The 17,346-nt window shown below is 37.7% G+C and overlaps 1 protein-coding gene across 13 annotated transcripts in view; it reads left to right on the top strand.

Moving 5' to 3' along the window:
• The window catches only part of L3MBTL4 (L3MBTL histone methyl-lysine binding protein 4), a 555,652-nt gene that overhangs the window by 74,445 nt on the left and 463,861 nt on the right, over positions 1 to 17,346 (top strand). For 8 of the 13 annotated variants that reach the window (XM_051851421.2, XM_051851409.2, XM_070049960.1 and 5 more), the window contains exon 2: positions 11,052 to 11,131. The exons of the other annotated variants lie outside the window; for them this stretch is intronic. The gene's annotated coding sequence lies outside the window, so the exon portion shown is untranslated. The remainder of the gene's footprint in view (positions 1 to 11,051; positions 11,132 to 17,346) is intronic. 13 annotated transcript variants of the gene reach the window in all.

Here is a 17,346-nt window from a genome sequence, read left to right as displayed (position 1 = left end):
ACCTTTGGCACACCAAACAGAGCTCTCAGGCCACACCCATCTCAAGCCTCTAAGGCTCCATCAAAAACAGACAGTCCACTTAATCTAGAGTCATAGTATAACAAGAAAAAGCACCACAGTGAAGAAACCAAATATCTCCAATATGCCAAATAACAAACGCAAAAACTGAGGTAATAAAAACAAGGAAGTCACTATGACGCCACCAAATGAAAAAGACACCCCAATTCAAGATTATGAAGATGATGAGATAGAAGAAATGCAAGAAGCAGATCTCAAAAAATTGATAAGAACATTAAGAAGTTCTCAAAAACAAATTCCTGAACTACAGGAATCCTTAATGGACAAGATCGAAAATCTCTGTCATGAAAATGAAATATTAAGGAGGAATCAAAATGAAATGAAACAACTAATAGAACAGGAAACTTTGATAGTGATGAGAAATCATAATGAAGTGAAGAATTCAATAGATCAAATGAAAAACACAATAGAGAGCCTTACAAACAGAATGGGTGAAGCAGAAGAGAGAATATCGGACTTAGAAGACAGAGAACAGGAAAGGATACAGTCAGACCAAAGAAAAGAAGAGGAAATTAGAAATCTGAAACATATTGTCGGGAATCTTCAGGATACTATTAAAAAAACCAACATTCGGGTTCTAGGAGTTCCTGAAGGCATGGAGAGGGAGAAAGGATTAGAATGCCTTTAGTGAGATATTAGCAGAAAATTTCCCAGGTTTGGAGAAGGACAGAGAAATCCTAGCACAGGAAGCTTATAGAACCCCTAATAAACACAACCAAAAGAGATCCTCACCACGACACATTGTAATTAAACTCTCCACAGTGAAACATAAAGAAAAGATCCTAAAATGTGCAAGAGAGAAACGTCAGATTACTCTCAGAGGATCTCCAATCAGACTCACAGCTGACTTCTCATCAGAAACCCTACAAGAGGAGGGAATGGTGAGATATAGCCCAGGTACTAAGAGAGAACAACTGCCAGCCCAGAATATTATATCCTGCAAAGCTCTCATTTGTGAATGGAGGTGAAATAAAGACCTTTCACAGCAAACAGAAACTGAAAGAATTTGTCACCACTGATCCAGCCCTGCAAAAGATGCTTAAAGATGTGTTACACACAGAAACACAGAAACATGGTTATCAATATGAAAGAAGGTAAAGGAAAGAAACCTCACAGCAAAAGATCACAGGGAATTCAAAGCATATATTAGAACTTATTTTGGCAAATGGCAGGGCAAAGTTACCACTTATCATTAGTCACAATGAACATTAATGGCCTGAACTGTCCAGTTAAAAGACACAGATTGGCTGATTGGGTTAAGGAACAAAACCCATCTATTTGCTGCTTACAAGAAACACATCTTTCCAACACAGATGCATACAGACTGAAAGTGAAAGGCTCGAAAAAGATATACCATGCCAACAGAAATGAAAAAAGAGCGGGCGTAGCCATCTTAATATCGGACAACATAAACTTTACCACAAAAACTGTTGAGACAAAGAGGGACACTATGTAATGATTAAGGGATCAATTCAACAGGAAGATATAACAATTATCAATGTATATGCACTAATTACAGGGCACCAGTTTATTTAAAAGATATGTTAAGGGACTTAAAGGGAGACTTAGACCCCAATACAATAGTACTGGGGGACTTCAATACTCCACTCTCAGAAATAGACAGATCAATAGGACAGAAGATCAACAAGGATACAGTAGATTTAAATGACACTATAGCCCAAATGGATCTAACAGATATATACAGAACTTTCAATCCTACAGCTAAAGATTTTACATTCTTCTCAGCAGTACATGGAACCTTCTGTAGCATTGACCACATACTAGGCCATAAAGCAAGTCTCAGCAAATTCAAAAGAATTGGAATCATACCATGCAGCTTCTCAGACCACAAAGGAATGAAGTTGGAAATTAGCAACTCAGGAATCCCTAGAGCATACACAAACACATGGAGATTGAACGTGTTCCTGAATGAACAATGGGTCATAGAAGAAATCAAAAGAGAAATCAAAAACTTTCTGGAAGTAAATGAGGATAACAGCACAATATACCAAAACTTATGAGATACAGCAAAAGCAGTGTTAAGAGGAAAGTTTATATCAATATGTGCCTACATCAAGAAATTGGAAAGGCACCAAATAGATGAGCTTTCAATTCACCTCAAGGATCTAGAAAATCTGCAGCAAACCAGACCCAAATCTAGTAGGAGAAGAGAAATAATTAAAATCAGAGAAGAAATCAAGAGAATTGAATCCAAAAAAATTACCAAAAATCAGCCAAACGAGGAGCTGGTTTTTTGAAAAAATAAACAAAATTGACACCCCATTGGCCCAACTAACTAAAAAAAGAAGAGAAAAGACCCAAATCAATAAAATCAGAGATGAAAAAGGAAACGTAACAACAGACACCACAGAAATAAAAAGAATCATCAGAAATTACTACAAGGACTTGTATGTCAGCAAACAGGGAAACCTATCAGAAATGGATAGATTCCTGGACACATGCAACCTACCTAAATTGAACCAGGAAGACATCGAAAACCTAAACAGACCCATAACTGAGACAGAAATTGAAACAGTAATAAAGGCCCTCCCAACAAAGAAAAGCCCAGGACCAGATGGATTCACTGCTGAATTCTACCAGACATTTAAAGAAGAACTGACTCCAATTCTTCTCAAACTATTCAGAACAATCGAAGAAGAGGGAATCCTCCCAAATTCTTTCTATGAAGCCAGCATCAGCTTAATTCCTAAGCCGGAAAAAGATGCAGCATTGAAAGAGAATTACAGACCAATATCCCTGATGAACATAGATGCAAAAATCCTCAATAAAATTCTGGCCAATAGAATGCAACAACACATCAGAAAGATCAAGTGGGATTTATCCCTGGTATGCAGGGATGGTTTAATGTGCGCAAGACAATCAATGTGATACACCACATTAACAGACTGCAGAAGAAAAACGATATGATTATCTCAATAGACGCCGAGAAAGCATTTGATAAAATACAACACCCTTTCATGATGAAAACTCTAAGCAAACTGGGTTTGGAAGGAACATTCCTCAATACAATCAAAGCATTCTATGAAAAACCCACAGCCAACATCCTATTGAATGGGGAAAAGTTGGAAGCAATTCTACTGAGATCTGGTACCAGACAGGGATGTCCACTCTCACCACTGCTATTCAATATAGTTCTGGAAGTTCTAGGCAGAGCTATTAGGCAAGAAAAAGAAATTAAAGGGATACAAATTGGGAAGGAAGAACTCAAACTATCCCTCTTTGCAGCTGATATGATTCTTTATTTAGGGGACCCAAAGAACTCCACTAAGAGATTATTGGAACTCATAGAAGAGTTTGGCAAAGTAGCAGGATATAAAATCAATGCACAAAAATCAACAGCCTTTGTATACACAGGCAATGCCACGGCTTAGGAAGAAGTTTTCAGATGAATCCCATTCACAATAGCTACAAAAACAATCAAATACCTTGGAATAAACTTAACCAAGGACGTTCAAGATCTCTACGATGAAAATTACAAAACCTTAGAGAAAGAAATAGAAGAAGATACCAAAAAATGGAAAAATCTTCCATGCTCATGGATTGGAAGAATCAATATCATCACAATGTCCATTCTCCCAAAAGCAATTTATAGATTCAATGCAATACCAACCAAATACCGAAGACCTTCTTCTCAGATCTGGAAAAAATGATGCTGAAATTCATATGGAGACACAGGAGATCTCTAATAGCTAAAGCAGCTTGTACAACAAAAACAAAAATGGAAGTATCACAGTACCAGATTTCAGGACATACTATAGGGCAGTTGTTATCAAAACAGCATGGTACTGGTACAGAAACAGATGGATAGACCAATGGAACAGAATAGAAACACCAAAAATGAATCCAAACATCTACAGCCAACTTATATTTGATCAAGGATCCAAAACCAATCCCTGGAGTAAGGACAGTCTATTCAATAAATGGTGCTGGGAAAATTGGATTTCCACGTGCAGAATCATGAAGCAAGACCCCTACCTTTCACCTTACACAAAAATTCACTTAACATGGATTAAAGACTTAAATCTACGACCTGACACCATCAAATTATTAGAGAGCATTGGAGAAACCCTGCAAGATATAGGTACTGGCAAAGGCTTCTTGGAAAAGACCCCAGAAGCATGGGCAGTCAAAGCCAAAATTAATATTTGGGATTGCATCAAATTGAGAAGTTTCTGTACTGCAAAAGAAACAGTCAGGAAAGTGAAGAGGCAACCGACAGAATGGGAAAATATATTTGCAAACTATGCAACTGATAAAGGGTTGATAACCAGAATATATAAAGAAATCAAGAAACTCCACAACATCAAAACAAACAACCCACTTAAAAGATGGGCCAAGGACCTCAATAGACATTTTTCAAAAGAGGAAATCCAAATGGCCAACAGGCACATGAAAAAATGTTGAAGATCACTAGAAATCAGGGAAATGCAAATCAAAACCACAATGAGGTTTCACCTCACCCCAGTTAGAATGGCTCACATTCAGAAATCTACCAACAATAGATGCTGGAGAGGATGTGGGGAAAAAGGGACACTAACCCACTGTTGGTGGGAATGCAAATTGGTCAAGCCACTATGGAAGTCAGTCTGGAGATTCCTCAGAAACCTGAATATAACCCTACCATTCAACCCAGCCATCCCACTACTTGGAATTTACGCAAAGGAAACGAAATTGGCATACAAACAAGCTGTCTGCACATTAATGTTTTTTGCAGCTCAATTCACAATAGCTAAGACCTGGAACCAACCCAAATGCCCATCAACAGTAGACTGGATAAAGAAATTATGGGACATGTACTCTATAGAATACTATACAGCAGTCAAAAACAGTGAAACCTGGTTTTGCAACAAGATGGAGGATTTTGGAAAACATCATGCTGAGTGAAGTAAGCCAGTCCCAAAGGGACAAATATCATATGTTCTCCCTGATCAGCGACAACTAACTGAGCACGAAAGGGGAAACTTGTTGAAATGAAATGGACACTATGAGAAACAGTGACTTGATCAGCTCTTGTCCTGACTTCTGATGTGCAGTGTAATACTTTATCCGTTTTAGTATTTTTTTTTGTTCTAGTACCATTGGTTGAACTCTGTAATTAACATACAATTATTCTTAGGTGTTTAAATTTTAACTGAAAAGTGATCCCTGTTAGGAATTTGGAAAACATTATGCTGAGTGAAATAAGCCAATCCCAAAGGGACAAATACCACTTGTTCTCCCTGATAGGTGACAACTAACTGAGCACCAAAAGGGAAACCTGTTACAGTGAAATGAACACTATGAGAAACGGGGACATGATCAGCCCTCACCCTGACTGTTGATGAGCAACTTAATATGTTATCCCTCTTAGTATTTTTTTTTGTTTGCTCTACTTAATACTTTTGGTTGAATACTCTAATCAATACACAATTCTTCTTAAGTGCTGAAACTTAACTGGAAAGTGATCACTGTTAAATATAAGAGTGGGAATAAGAGAGGGAAGAGATGTGCAATTCAGGACATGCTCAAGCTGACTTACCTCAAACGGTAGAGTTAGAAACATACCAGGGGATTCCAATTCAATCCCATCAAGGTGGCATGTACCAATGCCATCTCACTAGTCCCAGTGATCAATTTCTGTTCACAATTGATCATAATGAAAGGACTAAGAACCAAAGGGATCACATAAACAAGAATAGTGTCTGCAGATACTAGCTGATAGAATCAAAAAGGGAGAGAATGATCCAACATGGGAAGTGAGATATACAGCAGACCCATAGAATGGCAGATGTCCTAAACAACACTCTGGCCTCAGAATCAGCCCTTAAGGCATGCGGATCCGGTTGAAAAGCCCATGAGAGTATTTCAGGCATGGAAAGCCAAGACACTCTGGGGAAAAACAAAACAAAACAAAACAAAACCTAAATGAAAGATCTCCGCGAGTGAGATCCCAGTGGAAAGAACGGGTCATCCAAGAAGGAGGTACCTTTTTCTGAAGGGAGGAGAGAATTTCCACTTCGACCATGGCCTTGTCTAAATATGATCAGAGTCGGTGAACTCAGGGGGCTTCCATAGCCTTGGCAGCTCATGACAAGAGCCTAAGGTGATTACTGATGCCATAAACAAGAATGTCAATTTGTTAAGTCAACAGGAGTCACTGTGCACTTACTCCTCATGTGGGATGTTTGTCCTTAGTGTGGTGTACATTGAAATTTAATGCTATAACTAGTACTCAAACAGTATTTTTCACTTCATGTTTCTGTGTGGGAGCAAACTGTTGAAATCTTTATTTAATGTATGCTAAACTGATCTTCTGTATATAAAGTGAATCGAAAATGAATCTTGATGTGAATGGAAGGGGAGAGGGAGTGGGAAAGGGGAAGGTTGCTGGTGGGAGGGACGTTATGGGGGGGAAGCCATTGTAATCCATAAGCTTTATTGGAAATTTATATTCATTAAATAAAAGTTAAAAAAATAAAGAAAATAAATAAAATGTCTTGAAATTTTTAAAAATAAAGCAATCTGTGAATTTTTCGTAGAACTCACTCATTTTCCAAGAACTCTTTGAAGTACTCTCATACTTGCAGGTGTAATCACTATTGTGTGTTGTGATGTTTGTTTATGAGTTTGAATTACCTGCTGCTGTAGATTGTAAAAGATTAGGTAGAGAACACTGAGAGTGGCTACTTCTTGAGTAGTGAATAGAAGTGGGACAGGCAAGAAACAGAAAATTTTTAGCCCATGTTTTTTAATGGCAGGGGGAAATTCACTTATGGTTTCAGTAATTAGTATGATTGGGAAATAAGAGGTGCCCAATAAATGTTTTTTAAAATCAACTTTTGAAATTGTGGTTACATATATACATATATATATTCTATATATATTTTGTTTACAAATACACACATAAAATTTACTGTTTTCAGCATTTTTAAGTATGTAATTTCATGGAGTGCATTAAGTGCGTTAAGATTGTTAATGCAGCCATCACCAACATCTGTCTCCAGGAGTTTTGAATCATCCTCAACTGAAATTCTGTGCCCATTGAACACTAACTCCACCTTACCTTCCCCCCAGCCTGTGGTAACCATTCTTTTTTTTTTTTTTTTTTTTTGACAGGCAGAGTGAGAGAGAGAGACAGAAAGGTCTTCCTTTTGCTGTTGGTTCACCCTCCAATGGCCGCTGTGGCCGGCACGCTGCAGCCGGCGCACCGCGCTGATCCAATGTCAGGAGCCAGGTACTTATCCTGGTCTCCCATGGGGTGCAGAGCCCAAGCACTTGGGCCATCCTCCACTGCACTCCTGGGCCACAGCAGTGAGCTGGCTTGGAGAGGGGCAACCGGGACAGAATCTGGCGCCCTGACCAGGACTAGAACCCGGTGTGCCGGCGCTGCAAGGCGGAGGATTAGCCTAGTGAGCCACGGCGCCGGCTACCATTCTTGTATCTACAATCTTGACAATTCTGTGTACATAAATTGAGTGAAATTATATAATACCTGTCCTGTTGTATCTGGTGTATTTCCCTTAGCATAATGTTTCCAAGATTCACTCATGTTGTAGCATGTGCTAAAATTTCATTTCCTCTTTAGACTGAGTAATATACCATTGTGTCTTGATACCACATTTTGCTTATCCATTCATCTGTCAATGGACATTTGCGTTGTTCCACATTTTGGCTATTCTGAATAATGTTGTTGTGAACAGTGGTGCACAAACTCCCTGGTTTCAATCTTTTTTTTTTTTTTTTTTTTTTTTTAGCTTACACCTAGAAGTAGGGGAATTGTGGATCATATGGTTTTTTTTTTTAACTTTTATTTAATGAATATAAATTTCCAAAGTACGGCTTATGGATTACAATGGCTTCCCCCCCATAACGTCCCTCCCACCCACAACCCTCCCCTTTCCCACTCCCTCTCCCCTTCCATTCACATGAGGATTAATTTTTGATTCTCTTTATATACAGAAGATCAGTTTAACATACATTAAGTAAAGATTTCAACAGTTTGCTCCCACACAGAAACATAAAGTGAAAAATAATAGATGATTTTTTAAATGATGATGAAATCAGATCAGACCTATTGTCATGTTTAATCCCAGTGAGAGTCAAGTTGGGAATTGATAATTTCTTCTTCTTTTTTTTTTTTTTTTTTTTTTTACAGAATATCAGTTTAGTATACATTAAGTAAAGATTTCAACAGTTTGCACCCCCGTAGAAACACAAAGTGAAATATACTGTTTGAGTACTCGTTATAGCATTAAGCCTCAATGTACAGCACATTAAGGACAGAGATCCTACATGAGGAGTAAGTGCACAGTGACTCCTGTTGTTGACTTTACAAATTGACACTCCTGTTTATGGCATCAGTAATCTCCCTATGCACCAGTCATGAGTTTCCAAGTCTATGGAAGTCCCTTGAGTTCTCCGACTCTTATCTTGTTCAGACAAGGTCATAGTCAAAGTGGAGGTTCTCTCCTCCCTTCAGAGAAAGGTACCTCCTTCTTTGAAGACCTGTTCTTTCCACTGAGATCTCACTCACAGAGATCTTTCATTTAGGGCTTTGTTTTTTTTTTTTTTTTTTTTTTTGCCAGAGTGTCTTGGCTTTCCATGCCTGAAATACTCTCATGGGCTTTTCAGCCAGATCGGAATGCCTTTAGGGCTGATTCTGAGGCCAGAGTGCTGTTTAGGACATCCACCATTCTATGAGTCTGCTGAGTATCTCGCTTCCCATGTTGGATCACTCTCCCCTTTATTTATTCTATCTGTTAGTATTAGCAGGTACTAGACTTGTTTATGTGCTCCCTTTGATCTTTGTTTAGTTTTTTTAAAACAGACGCTTTATTGTCTTCTGTAGCACCTGCACCATTTTATACTCCCACAGAAATGCACAAGTTACCAATTTCTCCACATCCTTGCCTACAGTTGCTATTTTCTATTTTTTTTGAAGTTGTCATTCTCCTAGGTATGGAATGGATTTATGTTTTTCTGATGGAAAGTAATGTTGAGTGTCTTTTCATGTGCTTATTGATCATTAGTGTATCAAGTCCTTTGTCCTGTTTTAAATTGGATTTTTAAAATATGTTTTGATTTATTTTTGTTTCAAGAGTTGAATGTCAGGGAGGGAGGGAGGCAGAGAGAGAAAGAGAGAGTGGAGAGAGAGAGAGAGAGAGAGTGAGAGAAAGAAATAGTCCATCTACTGGTTATCTTCCCAAATGCCCCCAACAACCAGGGTGGAACCAGGGTAAACCTGAGCCAGAAACTCTATCTGGGTCTCCCATCCAAGTACTTGAGCTGTCACCTGCTGTCGTCTAGGATGTGTATCAGAAGAAAACCGGATTGGAGGTGGAGGTGGGGCTTGAGCTGAGGCACTGTAATATGTGTTGCAGGCATTTAAATTGGTGGCTAAAAGTATTGTGCCATAATGCTCACCTCCTAGATTTTTGTTGTTGCTGTTGTTGAGTTTTACAAGTTCTTTACTTACTCTTGATATTAATCCTATTCAAAGTTTTGCTGATCCTTCTACTGGGCAAAAACTTTGGATATGTATTGTAGACATTTTACCCTGGTGTTTGGGTTGCCTTTTCACTTTCATAATGGAGCCTTTTAGTGGATTTTTTAATTTTAGTGTAGTCCTTGATGTATATTTTTTTCCTGTAGAGTTGGTTATTTTTTGTGTATTGTTTAAACACTTAATACCCAAGGTCTTGGAAATATCCAGTAGTTTATTTATTTATTTTTGTTTGTTTGTTTCCAGAAATTTTGTTATTTTACCTTTTACATCTGGATTTTCTTTTGGTGTATAGGTTGGGTAGAGGTCAGGATTTTTTCTATACCATACAGAATCCACTGACAGCAGTAGTCATTTAAGACTGTCTTTCCCATTGTATATAACCTATTGCATATCTTATTTCAAATGGGTGAACTGTGTCATATTTTGTATGTGTTTCTGAATTCTCTGATCTGTTCCAGTGATACTTGTTTATCTTTCTGTTGGTGTCATGTTGTCATAGTTATTGCAGCTTTATGTATCTTGATATCTGGTAATGTGAGCTATCTAGCTTATTTTAATTCTTGTCCCCTCACCTTTCCATATAAATGTTATGATCCAGTTGCCAGAGTCTTAACGAAAAATAAACCACACTTATTAGTATTTTTATTAAATTATATTGAATCAACAAATTTCTCCAGAGTAAATTGTAATCTTTTTTTGCTTTTTTTAAAAAAAGATTTATTTATTTATTTGAAAGGCAGAGTTATAGAGAAGCAGAGGTAGAGACAAAGAGGTCTTCTATCTGCTGGGTCACTCCCTAGATGACCACAATGGCTTGAGGTACACCGATCTGAAGCCAGGAGCTAGGAGCCTCTTCCGGCTCTCCCATGTGGGTGCAGGAACCCAAGGACTTGGGCCATCTTCTACTGCTTTCCCAGGCCACAACAGAGAGCTGGATTGAAGTGGTGCAGCTGGGACTTGAACTAGCGCCCATATGGGATGCTGGCACTGCAGGCAGCAGCTTTACCCACTACACAATGGCGTCGGCCCCTAAATTGTAATCTTTGAATATTGCATTTTATAACCCATATATATGGTATTTTTTGTTTATCTTAGTGTTTTCAGTTTTTTTTTCTAACTAAAGTTGTACAGTTTTCAATGTGGAGATCTCATTCATCTTTTGTTAGATTTACTACTAGATGTTTAATATTAATTAATGCTATTGTAAATGACATTTTTTGTTGCAGATATGTAGAAACAAGAATGACTTTGTGTCCTGCAGTTTTGGTAAATTTACTTAATTCTAGTAATTAGTTGTGTTTTTTTTTGTGTTCAGATATATGTTGCGTGAAAATAATGAGAGTTTTCCTCCTTCACAATCCTTATGCTTCTTATATTTTTCTTTCATCATTAGACTGGTTAGGACATGTAATATAATACTGATAGAAGTAGCAGTAAAATTACATCTTTATCTTCTTTATTATTGCAGAAGAAAATTTTTCAAAACTTCACCATTATATGGGTGATATTTGCTGAAGATCTATTATAGATACTCCTTATCAGAATCAGGTAGGTTTTTTTTTTATTGCTAGAATGGTAACAATGTATTTTTTAAATCATGAATTTTTGTTAAATGTTTTCAGTTGCTTCTTTTGTATATATTGTAATAATATAATTCCTCTTGCTTTTCACTTAATTAAATAAAACTCTTTTTAGAACACTTTATTCATGTTTAAAGTTGTACATATTTATTGTATATGTCTTGATGAGTTTGGTAATAAGTATTCACCCATGAATTATCAGTACCATCAAAGCCATAAATATTTCCATCAGTTCTCAAAGTTTCCTTCTGTCCCTTTAATTATTGTTTAAGTGTTTTCTTTTTTGGCAATGGTGTATTTACAATCTGCCTTGGTAATAAATGTGAAGTATAAATTACAGTATCATTAGCTACATACACTCTAGAAATTATTTGTCTTTCATAACTGACACATTATCCCTTTTGTTTAACAGCTCCCCATTTCCAATTTCCCCCAGCTCCTAGCAACCATCATTATAGTCTCTCTGATATCATTGTTTTCTATCTTTGTTCTCTTATACAACACTGACCTTCTTTAAGATGATCACTTTGTTACTTTGACTTCATCAGGCAATTTTTTTTTTTTATTTGACAGGTAGAGTCACAGACAGTGAGAGAGAGGGACAGAGAGAAAGGTCTTCCCTCCGCTGGTTCACTCCTCAAATGGCCACCATGGCCGGCACTGCGCCAATCCGAAGTCAGGAGCCAGGTGCCTCCTCCCAGTCTCCCATGTGGGTGCAGGGGCCCAAGCACTCGGGCCATCCTCCACTGCCCTCCTGGGCCACAGCAGAGAGCTGGACTGGAAGAGGAGAAACCGTGTCTAGAACCTGATGCCCATGTGGGATGCTGGCGCCGCAGGCTGAGGATTAACCAAGTGAGCCAAGGCGCTGGCCCCTATCAGGCAATACTTAAGTCTCCATTTCTTTAGAATCAGTCACCAGGACTTTGGTGAAGTCATTTTTTTTCTTCCTTTGGTGGTGCCATGTTTTGTTGCTTTGTCTTGAAATCTGCCATTTCTTGTTTGCATTTGAATAATCACTTCCTTCAGTTTTATGACCTTCAGAATAGAAAGATCTTCACCAGTGAGTCTTTATCTAGAAATTCTAGAAATCAGATGTTTTCAACTACTGTGATCCTCTTGTTCATCTTTATGGGGATAGTTGTATCTAGGCCTGGTGTTTAGGTGTTTAGGTGCTCTGATGTCTTCAGAGTTTCACCTTCTCCCAATTCAGCAGAGTTGATCCACCTACAGAGATCTGGTACCTGCTATTGAGATGTGTGCTGTATTCATGGCAGACTTGTGTGCATCATTTTGGGGGACATACATGTGCTTTGAACAGGGATACATTGGACCCTGGCCAGGGCAGTTGCACGGGGTGCTGGTGGCATGGTCAGCTGACTGAGAGGATGCACAGGTGAGCTGCCCTGTGAGATTTATGGATGGACCTCTGGTGAAGTCTGCAAGTTGGTTAGATCCAAGACCAGCTGCTGTGATCCACATACTGAGTGCTGTGAGTTTCTGTCTCTTCTTCCTGCTACCATTTACCAAGTGATTCAGGTGTAGGAACGATAAATGTGGTCTTCCAGGGCAGTGTCCAGCAAAGTGAGTGAAGGCAGGAACAAACTTTACTCTCTGTTTCTTTTGTGGAAGACTTTTCTAGGTCAAAGCTGTGTCCCAGCACCAAATTGTGCTGCTTTTAGGCAAGAGATGGCAAGGGTGAAATGAAGCTGCAGTTTGTACCTTCTTCAATGATTCTGTCCTCAGATGCTTTTTATCAATGATAGTTCTAGAAGCAGCTAGACCCTGGATGCTCATGAAGATATTTTTGTACGTGGGTAGTTGACAGTTACATATATTCCATCTTTTTAAGAAATAGATCTTTGTGTCCATGTTCATTAAAGATTAGTCTGTAATTTTCTTTTCTTGTAATGTCCTTGTTTGGTTGTGAGACTAATGTTATCTTCACATTATAAATTAGATAGAAATGTTTACTTCTTTTCTATATTCTGGAAAAATATGAGCTTTAAATATTTGGAGGAATTAAATATTTGGAGGAATTCATTGGTGAAGCCATCTGGGCATAAAGATTTCTTTATAGTAAAGTTTTAATACGAAATTCAATTTCTTTTATAGACAAAGTAACATTCAGGTTTTTAACTTTTCCTTGCTTTAGTTGAATATTTTTTTATTTTAAATAAATGTATACTTTTAATCAAAATTGATTTCTTGCTTAAATCTGTTGTGTACTGAGAGTATATTTTGAATGATTATAATTCCTTGGCGATTAAAAAAATTTAATTTGTTTTATGACCCAGCATATAGTAAATTTTGGCAAATGTGTAAATGCATTGTTGATTTGATATTTTCCTTTGCACAGTGATAGACCTAGTTGTTCTGTATGCTACTAATAATGGTGTTTTAGATTCTCCTATATGTTTGTGGATTTGTCTATTACTTCCTTTGGTAATGGTCAATTTTTTCTTTAAATATATTGAAGCTCTTTTACTGAATACACACCAATTTAGACTGCTGTTTCTGTCAAATAGATGGATGCCTTTGTGACAATTAGATAGCCGTTTTGGGGGGAATCTGGTAATTATATCTTAAAGTCTAGGTTATCTTGTATTAATGTAATTTTTTAATGTTACAGAGAACATGTTTATTTGAGGGAGGGGAGGAGGGAGGAAGAGAGAGAGAGAGAGAACGAACACTCCCATCCCATGAAAAGAGAGAGCTTCCATTCACTGGTTCACACTTCAAAATCTTGCAGCAGCTAAGACTGGGCCGGGCTGAAACCCTGAGCTGGGGACCCAATCCAGGTCTTCACGTGTGGTAGAACACAATTAGTTGATCTTTTATTACTGTCTCCCTGGATCTGCAATAAAAGAAAGCTGAAATTGCAAACCAAAGCCAGAACTCTAGCCTAGGCACTCTAATATGTGATGTGGGTATCTCATCTTTACAAAAAATTACATATGTTTTAATTTATTTGAAAGACAGAGTGGCAGAGAAGGAGAGACAGAGAATGAGAGATCTTCCCTCTACTGCTTCCCTGCCCAAATAGCTGCAATGGTTGGTGCAGGGCCAGGTGAAAGTTCCAGGAGTTTGGAACTCCAGGGGCCCAAACACTTGGATCATCTTCTACTGTCTTCCCAGGTACATTAGTAGGAAGCTAGATTGGACAGAGCAGCTGAGACAGGAAGGAACTTCTGCTCCTATATGGGATGCTTGTATAACAGGCAGCAGCTTAACCTGCTGTGCTACAAAACCAGCCTCTGTGTATCTCATCTTAACCTGTAGGATAAATGCTTGCCCCATATTAGTATAATTGTACTAGCTTTCAAAAATTGTAGTTTTCTGCATGGTATGTCTTTTTACACTTTTTTAAAAAGCAAATTTTCTTAAATTTAAAATGTTTCTTCTGTATGTAAATAGATTTAGTGTTTAGATTTCTAAATGTACTTTGATAATCTTAGATTTTATAATATTTGACTAATTTAATATAATGATTTATGTTCATAGTTATCACCCATTACTTGTATTCTATATGGCATACTCTTGTGACATATAACTTGTCTATTACTAGCCTTTTAATGGTTAACCAGGTGATAAGAAATTTGTATCCTTACTTAACTATTATGTGAAAAAGGTAGTTACTTAGTTTGCTTTCTTTCCTTTCCCTTAAAAATATTAGTTGCTGTGATCCTGCCCTCATTTTTTGTTATTATTGAAATGCATATTAATTCTAGACAAAAATAAAACTTTGAAAACTTTAATAATATTAATAAGTATTAGGGTCTCCAAGATGGTGGAATAGGGAGGGAACTCACTGATAGTCCAGGAAAAGATAGTTTAATAAAAGTGGAGACAGTGAAGTCTCAGGGAAGAGTTAGGGAAAAAAACTGAAGAGGAAACTCTTCTGGAATTAGAGGGACACAGTGGATCTATGTGAAGGACACGGGTGCCCACGGCTCAGGAGCCCAGCTGCCAAGAATCCTCTCCCCCACACCAGCGCTGGAAAGAGAGGTGAGACGGAACCGCAGTAGCCTGAGACACTGTCAGAAAAGTGGCAGTTAGAGCCTAGAGGGAACGAGGCTTGAAGCCCTGTGCAGGAAAGTACACCAGCAAAGGCGGCCATTGGAGGGGGAACCAACAGCAAAGGAAGACCTTTCTCTCTCTCTCTCTCACTGTCCACTCTGCCTGTCAAAAAAAAAAAAAAAAAAAAAAGAAGAAAGAATATCGGACTTAAAAGACAGAGCACAAGAAAGTATACAGACAAATCAAAGAAAAGAAGAGGAAATTAGAAATCTAAAAAATATTGTTGGGAATCTTCAGGATACTATTAAAAAAGTCAGCATTCATATTCTAGGAGTTCCTGAAGGCATGGAGAGAGAGAAAGGATTAGAAGGCCTTTTTAGTGAGATACTAGCAGAAAACTTCCCAGATTTGGAGAAGGAAAGAGACATCCAAGTTCAGGAAACACACAGAACCCCCAATAAACATGACCAAAAGACATCCTCAGCAGGACACATTGTAATCAAACTCATCAGAGTGAAACATAAAGAAAAGATTCTAAATGTGCAAGAGAGAAATGTCAGATTACTCTCATAGGATTTCCAATTAGACTCACAGCAGACTTCTCATTTTTTTTTTTTTTTTTTGGTATCCTCTCCTATTTCTTTCTTTAAGATTTTGTAATCTCATCATAAACATCTCTGACATCCTTGGATGTCAAATAGATGGGTTTTGTTTTTTAATCCATTCAGCCAGTCTGTGCCTTTTAACTGGAGAGGTGGGGGCATTTACATCAATGTGACTATTGATAAGTAGTGACTTTGCCCTGCCATTTTTCCAAAGATATTTTAATATGTATGTTGACCAGAGTGTCAAAGGGTTACGGTTATTCCATTAAGCAGGAAGGATAGCCATATGTGTGTTTGGACAGGCAGTTATAGTTGCATAAGTGCTATATCTTGCTGACAATAGGGTAAGACAGTTTGATTTCAGATGTGTTGAAGTGTACAAATTATGTCTTGTTATCAGCCAAATACGGTGTGCTTTGGAATACATTCTAGTAACTTCATATTGGATACTTTATACATTATTTGCTCTATATTTCTGGTCACATATACATTGGTTCCCACAGACAGAATGAAGATAAGGGACGAGTTTAGTGCTCTGCTCAACATTAATATTTGATACTCATGGGTTATGGGGAAGATCCTAGTAACATTATGGAGTGGTGAGGAATAAGAGTTCCTGGCTGAAAGAAAAAAAGATAAATTGTTCCCATTGAAGTGCCTGGGGATTTTTGTAGTCACTTCTGTCTGATTGGGGTTATGCTCCAAGTTATCTAAATACATCCGTGAACATCTCTCCCCATTGCACCAATATCCTCCCCTATTCATAAATAGTCTTGCTTTTCTTCATATGCCCAAATATTAACCTATATTTGTTTCTACATGTGCCCAAATCTTTCAATGTCAATATTACTTATTTCTACCTTTCAAACCTTTAAATAAGGCCTTTATTTTTGGCATCTCTTAATTTCCATAAAATCCTAAATGTGGTATTTTTTGTATTTTAATCAGTCAAATCATTTTGCTTTAAATTTTCATAATTTTGTGAAATCTTTTAAGGTGGTCAGAAAAGTTCTAAGATGTTATCAAATGATGATTGAATTCTCAAAGTAGGATATGGTTAAAAAGTTAGGATAATATTGGGATTACAATCCAGATCTTTCTTGATATTTTAAACTGATGTCTATTAAGAGAACAGCTGTTCTTTTTGCAGTAGCTATGGCTACTGCTCCTGCTGCTTCCAAGTTTCTAAAATTTTCATTGGTCTGAATGACAGAAGTGCATCTCAGAGTGCCTTAACCAGAAAAAGGAAGTTAATAGCTCCTAAAACTAAGAGGACCTGGAGGGGTTGTGGATTAGGTCTGGCTGGATCTAGAGACTGCTCATATTTAATAGTTACTTCATCCACTGTGGTGTTTTTGGTCTCAGTGAACTGATTTTTAACTTGGTGATCATAAAAGATCCAGGTAACCAACCTAACAGTTCTGGGAGAACAATTCTTTTGCTTACCATTCCCAGTGAGAATCTTAGAATTTAACCTCTTTGGTTTTGCTTGGCTTACATATCACTGAACCAAATACTGTTGGTAAGAGGATGCATTTTATTAAATTGTCCCCTTCTGGGT

The sequence above is a fragment of the Oryctolagus cuniculus genome, chromosome 10 (genome assembly GCF_964237555.1).
Source record: "Oryctolagus cuniculus chromosome 10, mOryCun1.1, whole genome shotgun sequence".
NCBI classification, from domain to species: Eukaryota; Metazoa; Chordata; class Mammalia; order Lagomorpha; family Leporidae; genus Oryctolagus; species Oryctolagus cuniculus.
The sequence above is the reverse complement of the archived record's forward strand: the minus strand, read 5'-3'. Positions and strand labels throughout refer to the sequence as shown.